This window comes from Borostomias antarcticus, assembly GCF_949987555.1.
Source record: "Borostomias antarcticus genome assembly, contig: scaffold_43, whole genome shotgun sequence".
Classification (NCBI taxonomy): Eukaryota; Metazoa; Chordata; class Actinopteri; order Stomiiformes; family Stomiidae; genus Borostomias; species Borostomias antarcticus.
In genome coordinates, this window is record NW_028176769.1 from 2463089 (window position 1) to 2472672 (window position 9584).

Here is a 9584-nt window from a genome sequence, read left to right on the forward strand (position 1 = left end):
TAGTTGGGATGGACAGTAGCTAGCGCATTGGTTTGATAGTAGCATAGTTGGGATGGACTGTAGCTAGCGCATTGGTTTGATAGTAGCATAGTTGGAATGGACAGTAGCTAGCGCATTGGTTTGACAGTAGCATAGTTGCAATGGACAGTAGCTAGCGCATTGGTTTGACAGTAGCATAGTTGGGATGGACAGTAGCTAGCGCATTGGTTTGACAGTAGCATAGTTGGGATGGACAGTAGCTAGCGCATTGGTTTGATAGTGGCATAGTTGGGATGGACAGTAGCTAGCGCATTGGTTTGATAGTGGCATAGTTGGGATGGACAGTAGCTAGCACATTGGTTTGATAGCAGCATAGTTGGGATGGACAGTAGCTAGCGCATTGGTTTGATAGTAGCATAGTTGGGATGGACAGTAGCTAGCGCATTGGTTTGATAGTAGCATAGTTGGGATGGACTGTAGCTAGCGCATTGGTTTGATAGTAGCATAGTTGGGATTGACAGTAGCTAGCGCATTGGTTTGATAGTAGCATAGTTGGAATGGACAGTAGCTAGCGCATTGGTTTGATAGTAGCATAGTTGGGATGGACTGTAGCTAGCGCATTGGTTTGACAGTAGCATAGTTGGGATGGACAGTAGCTAGCGCATTGGTTTGATAGTAGCATAGTTGGGATGGACTGTAGCTAGCGCATTGGTTTGATAGTAGCATAGTTGGAATGGACAGTAGCTAGCGCATTGGTTTGACAGTAACATAGTTGCAATGGACAGTAGCTAGCGCATTGGTTTGACAGTAGCATAGTTGGGATGGACAGTAGCTAGCGCATTGGTTTGACAGTAGCATAGTTGGGATGGACAGTAGCTAGTGCATTGGTTTGATAGTGGCATAGTTGGGATGGACAGTAGCTAGCGCATTGGTTTGATAGTGGCATAGTTGGGATGGACAGTAGCTAGTGCATTGGTTTGATAGTAGCATAGTTGGGATTGACAGTAGCTAGCCTATTGGTTTGATAGTAGCCTAGTTGGGATGGACAGTAGCTAGCGCATTGGTTTGATAGCAGCATAGTTGGGATGGACAGTAGCTAGCACATTGGTTTGATAGCAGCATAGTTGGGATGGACAGTAGCTAGCACATTGGTTTGATAGTAGCATAGTTGGGATGGACAGTAGCTAGCGCATTGGTTTGATAGTAGCATAGTTGGGATGGACAGTAGCTAGCGCATTGGTTTGATAGTAGCATAGTTGGGATGGACAGTAGCTAGCGCATTGGTTTGATAGTAGCATAGTTGGGATGGACTGTAGCTAGCGCATTGGTTTGATAGTAGCATAGTTGGGATTGACAGTAGCTAGCGCATTGGTTTGATAGTAGCATAGTTGGGATGGACAGTAGCTAGCGCATTGGTTTGATAGTAGCATAGTTGGGATGGACAGTAGCTAGCGCATTGGTTTGACAGTAGCATAGTTGGGATGGACATTAGCTAGCGCATTGGTTTGAAAGTAGCATAGTTGGGATGGACAGTAGCTAGCGCATTGGTTTGACAGTGGCATAGTTGGGATAGACAGTAGCTAGCGCATTGGTTTGATAGTGGCATAGTTGGGATGGACAGTAGCTAGCACATTGGTTTGATAGTGGCATAGTTGGGATGGACAGTAGCTAGCGCATTGGTTTGATAGTAGCCTAGTTGGGATGGACAGTAGCTAGCGCATTGGTTTGATAGCAGCATAGTTGGGATGGACAGTAGCTAGCACATTGGTTTGATAGCAGCATAGTTGGGATGGACAGTAGCTAGCACATTGGTTTGATAGTAGCATAGTTGGGATGGACAGTAGCTAGCGCATTGGTTTGATAGTAGCATAGTTGGGATGGACAGAAGCTAGCGCATTGGTTTGATAGTAGCATAGTTGGGATGGACAGTAGCTAGCGCATTGGTTTGATAGTAGCATAGTTGGGATGGACTGTAGCTAGCGCATTGGTTTGATAGTGGCATAGTTGGGATGGACAGTAGCTAGCGCATTGGTTTGATAGTGGCATAGTTGGGATGGACAGTAGCTAGCGCATTGGTTTGATAGTAGCATAGTTGGGATGGACAGTAGCTAGCGCATTGGTTTGATAGTAGCATAGTTGGGATGGACAGTAGCTAGCGCATTGGTTTGATAGCAGCATAGTTGGGATGGACAGTAGCTAGCGCATTGGTTTGATAGTAGCATAGTTGGGATGGACAGTAGCTAGCGCATTGGTTTGATAGTAGCATAGTTGGGATGGACAGTAGCTAGCGCATTGGTTTGATAGTAGCATAGTTGGGATGGACAGTAGCTAGCGCATTGGTTTGATAGTAGCATAGTTGGGATGGACAGTAGCTAGCGCATTGGTTTGATAGTGGCATAGTTGGGATGGACAGTAGCTAGTGCATTGGTTTGATAGTAGCATAGTTGGGATGGACAGTAGCTAGCGCATTGGTTTGATAGTAGCATAGTTGGGATGGACAGTAGCTAGCGCATTGGTTTGATAGTGGCATAGTTGGGATGGACAGTAGCTAGTGCATTGGTTTGATAGTAGCATAGTTGGGATGGACAGTAGCTAGCGCATTGGTTTGACAGTAGCATAGTTGGGATGGACAGTAGCTAGCGCATTGGTTTGATAGTAGCATAGTTGGGATGGACTGTAGCTAGCGCATTGGTTTGATAGTAGCATAGTTGGAATGGACAGTAGCTAGCGCATTGGTTTGACAGTAGCATAGTTGCAATGGACAGTAGCTAGCGCATTGGTTTGACAGTAGCATAGTTGGGATGGACAGTAGCTAGCGCATTGGTTTGATAGTGGCATAGTTGGGATAGACAGTAGCTAGCCCATTGGTTTGATAGTGGCATAGTTGGGATGGACAGTAGCTAGCGCATTGGTTTGATAGCATAGTTGGGATGGTAAGTAGCTAGCACATTGGTTTGATAGCAGCATAGTTGGGATGGACAGTAGATAGCACATTGGTTTGATAGTAGCATAGTTGGGATGGACAGTAGCTAGCACATTGGTTTGACAGTAGCATAGTTGGGATGGACATTAGCTAGCGCATTGGTTTGAAAGTAGCATAGTTGGGATGGACAGTAGCTAGCGCATTGATTTGACAGTGGCATAGTTGGGATAGACAGTAGCTAGCGCATTGGTTTGATAGTGGCATAGTTGGGATGGACAGTAGCTAGCACATTGGTTTGATAGTGGCATAGTTGGGATGGACAGTAGCTAGCGCATTGGTTTGATAGTGGCATAGTTGGGATGGACAGTAGCTAGTGCATTGGTTTGATAGTAGCATAGTTGGGATGGACAGTAGCTAGCGCATTGGTTTGATAGTAGCCTAGTTGGGATGGACAGTAGCTAGCGCATTGGTTTGATAGCAGCATAGTTGGGATGGACAGTAGCTAGCGCATTGGTTTGATAGCAGCATAGTTGGGATGGACAGTAGCTAGCACATTGGTTTGATAGTAGCATAGTTGGGATGGACAGTAGCTAGCGCATTGGTTTGATAGTAGCATAGTTGGGATGGACAGTAGCTAGCACATTGGTTTGATAGTAGCATAGTTGGGATGGACAGTAGCTAGCGCATTGGTTTGATAGTAGCATAGTTGGGATGGACAGTAGCTAGCGCATTGGTTTGATAGTAGCATAGTTGGGATGGACTGTAGCTAGCGCATTGGTTTGATAGTGGCATAGTTGGGATGGACAGTAGCTAGCGCATTGGTTTGATAGTGGCATAGTTGGGATGGACAGTAGCTAGTGCATTGGTTTGATAGTAGCATAGTTGGGATGGACAGTAGCTAGCGCATTGGTTTGATAGTAGCATAGTTGGGATGGACAGTAGCTAGCGCATTGGTTTGATAGCAGCATAGTTGGGATGGACAGTAGCTAGCGCATTGGTTTGATAGTAGCATAGTTGGGATGGACAGTAGCTAGCGCATTGGTTTGATAGTAGCATAGTTGGGATGGACAGTAGCTAGCGCATTGGTTTGATAGTAGCATAGTTGGGATGGACAGTAGCTAGCGCATTGGTTTGATAGTAGCATAGTTGGGATGGACAGTAGCTAGCGCATTGGTTTGATAGTAGCATAGTTGGGATGGACAGTAGCTAGCGCATTGGTTTGATAGTAGCATAGTTGGGATGGACAGTAGCTAGCGCATTGGTTTGACAGTAGCATAGTTGGGATGGACAGTAGCTAGCGCATTGGTTTGATAGTAGCATAGTTGGGATGGACTGTAGCTAGCGCATTGGTTTGATAGTAGCATAGTTGGAATGGACAGTAGCTAGCGCATTGGTTTGATAGTAGCATAGTTGGGATGGACTGTAGCTAGCGCATTGGTTTGACAGTAGCATAGTTGGGATGGACAGTAGCTAGCGCATTGGTTTGATAGTAGCATAGTTGGGATGGACTGTAGCTAGCGCATTGGTTTGATAGTAGCATAGTTGGAATGGACAGTAGCTAGCGCATTGGTTTGACAGTAGCATAGTTGCAATGGACAGTAGCTAGCGCATTGGTTTGACAGTAGCATAGTTGGGATGGACAGTAGCTAGCGCATTGGTTTGACAGTAGCATAGTTGGGATGGACAGTAGCTAGCGCATTGGTTTGATAGTGGCATAGTTGGGATGGACAGTAGCTAGCGCATTGGTTTGATAGTGGCATAGTTGGGATGGACAGTAGCTAGTGCATTGGTTTGATAGTAGCATAGTTGGGATTGACAGTAGCTAGCCTATTGGTTTGATAGTAGCCTAGTTGGGATGGACAGTAGCTAGCGCATTGGTTTGATAGCAGCATAGTTGGGATGGACAGTAGCTAGCACATTGGTTTGATAGCAGCATAGTTGGGATGGACAGTAGCTAGCACATTGGTTTGATAGTAGCATAGTTGGGATGGACAGTAGCTAGCGCATTGGTTTGATAGTAGCATAGTTGGGATGGACAGTAGCTAGCGCATTGGTTTGATAGTAGCATAGTTGGGATGGACAGTAGCTAGCGCATTGGTTTGATAGTAGCATAGTTGGGATGGACTGTAGCTAGCGCATTGGTTTGATAGTAGCATAGTTGGGATTGACAGTAGCTAGCGCATTGGTTTGATAGTAGCATAGTTGGAATGGACAGTAGCTAGCGCATTGGTTTGATAGTAGCATAGTTGGGATGGACTGTAGCTAGCGCATTGGTTTGACAGTAGCATAGTTGGGATGGACAGTAGCTAGCGCATTGGTTTGATAGTAGCATAGTTGGGATGGACTGTAGCTAGCGCATTGGTTTGATAGTAGCATAGTTGGAATGGACAGTAGCTAGCGCATTGGTTTGACAGTAGCATAGTTGCAATGGACAGTAGCTAGCGCATTGGTTTGACAGTAGCATAGTTGGGATGGACAGTAGCTAGCGCATTGGTTTGACAGTAGCATAGTTGGGATGGACAGTAGCTAGTGCATTGGTTTGATAGTGGCATAGTTGGGATGGACAGTAGCTAGCGCATTGGTTTGATAGTGGCATAGTTGGGATGGACAGTAGCTAGTGCATTGGTTTGATAGTAGCATAGTTGGGATTGACAGTAGCTAGCCTATTGGTTTGATAGTAGCCTAGTTGGGATGGACAGTAGCTAGCGCATTGGTTTGATAGCAGCATAGTTGGGATGGACAGTAGCTAGCACATTGGTTTGATAGCAGCATAGTTGGGATGGACAGTAGCTAGCACATTGGTTTGATAGTAGCATAGTTGGGATGGACAGTAGCTAGCGCATTGGTTTGATAGTAGCATAGTTGGGATGGACAGTAGCTAGCGCATTGGTTTGATAGTAGCATAGTTGGGATGGACAGTAGCTAGCGCATTGGTTTGATAGTAGCATAGTTGGGATGGACTGTAGCTAGCGCATTGGTTTGATAGTAGCATAGTTGGGATTGACAGTAGCTAGCGCATTGGTTTGATAGTAGCATAGTTGGGATGGACAGTAGCTAGCGCATTGGTTTGATAGTAGCATAGTTGGGATGGACAGTAGCTAGCGCATTGGTTTGACAGTAGCATAGTTGGGATGGACATTAGCTAGCGCATTGGTTTGAAAGTAGCATAGTTGGGATGGACAGTAGCTAGCGCATTGGTTTGACAGTGGCATAGTTGGGATAGACAGTAGCTAGCGCATTGGTTTGATAGTGGCATAGTTGGGATGGACAGTAGCTAGCACATTGGTTTGATAGTGGCATAGTTGGGATGGACAGTAGCTAGCGCATTGGTTTGATAGTAGCCTAGTTGGGATGGACAGTAGCTAGCGCATTGGTTTGATAGCAGCATAGTTGGGATGGACAGTAGCTAGCACATTGGTTTGATAGCAGCATAGTTGGGATGGACAGTAGCTAGCACATTGGTTTGATAGTAGCATAGTTGGGATGGACAGTAGCTAGCGCATTGGTTTGATAGTAGCATAGTTGGGATGGACAGTAGCTAGCGCATTGGTTTGATAGTAGCATAGTTGGGATGGACAGTAGCTAGCGCATTGGTTTGATAGTAGCATAGTTGGGATGGACTGTAGCTAGCGCATTGGTTTGATAGTGGCATAGTTGGGATGGACAGTAGCTAGCGCATTGGTTTGATAGTGGCATAGTTGGGATGGACAGTAGCTAGCGCATTGGTTTGATAGTAGCATAGTTGGGATGGACAGTAGCTAGCGCATTGGTTTGATAGTAGCATAGTTGGGATGGACAGTAGCTAGCGCATTGGTTTGATAGCAGCATAGTTGGGATGGACAGTAGCTAGCGCATTGGTTTGATAGTAGCATAGTTGGGATGGACAGTAGCTAGCGCATTGGTTTGATAGTAGCATAGTTGGGATGGACAGTAGCTAGCGCATTGGTTTGATAGTAGCATAGTTGGGATGGACAGTAGCTAGCGCATTGGTTTGATAGTAGCATAGTTGGGATGGACAGTAGCTAGCGCATTGGTTTGATAGTGGCATAGTTGGGATGGACAGTAGCTAGTGCATTGGTTTGATAGTAGCATAGTTGGGATGGACAGTAGCTAGCGCATTGGTTTGATAGTAGCATAGTTGGGATGGACAGTAGCTAGCGCATTGGTTTGATAGTGGCATAGTTGGGATGGACAGTAGCTAGTGCATTGGTTTGATAGTAGCATAGTTGGGATGGACAGTAGCTAGCGCATTGGTTTGACAGTAGCATAGTTGGGATGGACAGTAGCTAGCGCATTGGTTTGATAGTAGCATAGTTGGGATGGACTGTAGCTAGCGCATTGGTTTGATAGTAGCATAGTTGGAATGGACAGTAGCTAGCGCATTGGTTTGACAGTAGCATAGTTGCAATGGACAGTAGCTAGCGCATTGGTTTGACAGTAGCATAGTTGGGATGGACAGTAGCTAGCGCATTGGTTTGACAGTAGCATAGTTGGGATGGACAGTAGCTAGCGCATTGGTTTGATAGCAGCATAGTTGGGATGGACAGTAGCTAGCACATTGGTTTGATAGCAGCATAGTTGGGATGGACAGTAGCTAGTGCATTGGTTTGATAGTAGCATAGTTGGGATGGACAGTAGCTAGCGCATTGGTTTGATAGTAGCATAGTTGGGATGGACAGTAGCTAGCGCATTGGTTTGATAGTAGCATAGTTGGGATGGACAGTAGCTAGCGCATTGGTTTGATAGTAGCATAGTTGGGATGGACTGTAGCTAGCGCATTGGTTTGATAGTAGCATAGTTGGGATTGACAGTAGCTAGCGCATTGGTTTGATAGTAGCATAGTTGGGATGGACAGTAGCTAGCGCATTGGTTTGATAGTAGCATAGTTGGGATGGACAGTAGCTAGCGCATTGGTTTGACAGTAGCATAGTTGGGATGGACATTAGCTAGCGCATTGGTTTGAAAGTAGCATAGTTGGGATGGACAGTAGCTAGCGCATTGGTTTGACAGTGGCATAGTTGGGATAGACAGTAGCTAGCGCATTGGTTTGATAGTGGCATAGTTGGGATGGACAGTAGCTAGCACATTGGTTTGATAGTGGCATAGTTGGGATGGACAGTAGCTAGCGCATTGGTTTGATAGTGGCATAGTTGGGATGGACAGTAGCTAGTGCATTGGTTTGATAGTAGCATAGTTGGGATGGACAGTAGCTAGCGCATTGGTTTGATAGTAGCCTAGTTGGGATGGACAGTAGCTAGCGCATTGGTTTGATAGCAGCATAGTTGGGATGGACAGTAGCTAGCACATTGGTTTGATAGCAGCATAGTTGGGATGGACAGTAGCTAGCACATTGGTTTGATAGTAGCATAGTTGGGATGGACAGTAGCTAGCGCATTGGTTTGATAGTAGCATAGTTGGGATGGACAGTAGCTAGCGCATTGGTTTGATAGTAGCATAGTTGGGATGGACAGTAGCTAGCGCATTGGTTTGATAGTAGCATAGTTGGGATGGACTGTAGCTAGCGCATTGGTTTGATAGTGGCATAGTTGGGATGGACAGTAGCTAGCGCATTGGTTTGATAGTGGCATAGTTGGGATGGACAGTAGCTAGCGCATTGGTTTGATAGCAGCATAGTTGGGATGGACAGTAGCTAGCGCATTGGTTTGATAGCAGCATAGTTGGGATGGACAGTAGCTAGCACATTGGTTTGATAGTAGCATAGTTGGGATGGACAGTAGCTAGCGCATTGGTTTGATAGTAGCATAGTTGGGATGGACAGTAGCTAGCACATTGGTTTGATAGTAGCATAGTTGGGATGGACAGTAGCTAGCGCATTGGTTTGATAGTAGCATAGTTGGGATGGACAGTAGCTAGCGCATTGGTTTGATAGTAGCATAGTTGGGATGGACTGTAGCTAGCGCATTGGTTTGATAGTGGCATAGTTGGGATGGACAGTAGCTAGCGCATTGGTTTGATAGTGGCATAGTTGGGATGGACAGTAGCTAGTGCATTGGTTTGATAGTAGCATAGTTGGGATGGACAGTAGCTAGCGCATTGGTTTGATAGTAGCATAGTTGGGATGGACAGTAGCTAGCGCATTGGTTTGATAGCAGCATAGTTGGGATGGACAGTAGCTAGCGCATTGGTTTGATAGTAGCATAGTTGGGATGGACAGTAGCTAGCGCATTGGTTTGATAGTAGCATAGTTGGGATGGACAGTAGCTAGCGCATTGGTTTGATAGTAGCATAGTTGGGATGGACAGTAGCTAGCGCATTGGTTTGATAGTAGCATAGTTGGGATGGACAGTAGCTAGCGCATTGGTTTGATAGTAGCATAGTTGGGATGGACAGTAGCTAGCGCATTGGTTTGATAGTAGCATAGTTGGGATGGACAGTAGCTAGCGCATTGGTTTGACAGTAGCATAGTTGGGATGGACAGTAGCTAGCGCATTGGTTTGATAGTAGCATAGTTGGGATGGACTGTAGCTAGCGCATTGGTTTGATAGTAGCATAGTTGGAATGGACAGTAGCTAGCGCATTGGTTTGATAGTAGCATAGTTGGGATGGACTGTAGCTAGCGCATTGGTTTGACAGTAGCATAGTTGGGATGGACAGTAGCTAGCGCATTGGTTTGATAGTAGCATAGTTGGGATGGACTGTAGCTAGCGCATTGGTTTGATAG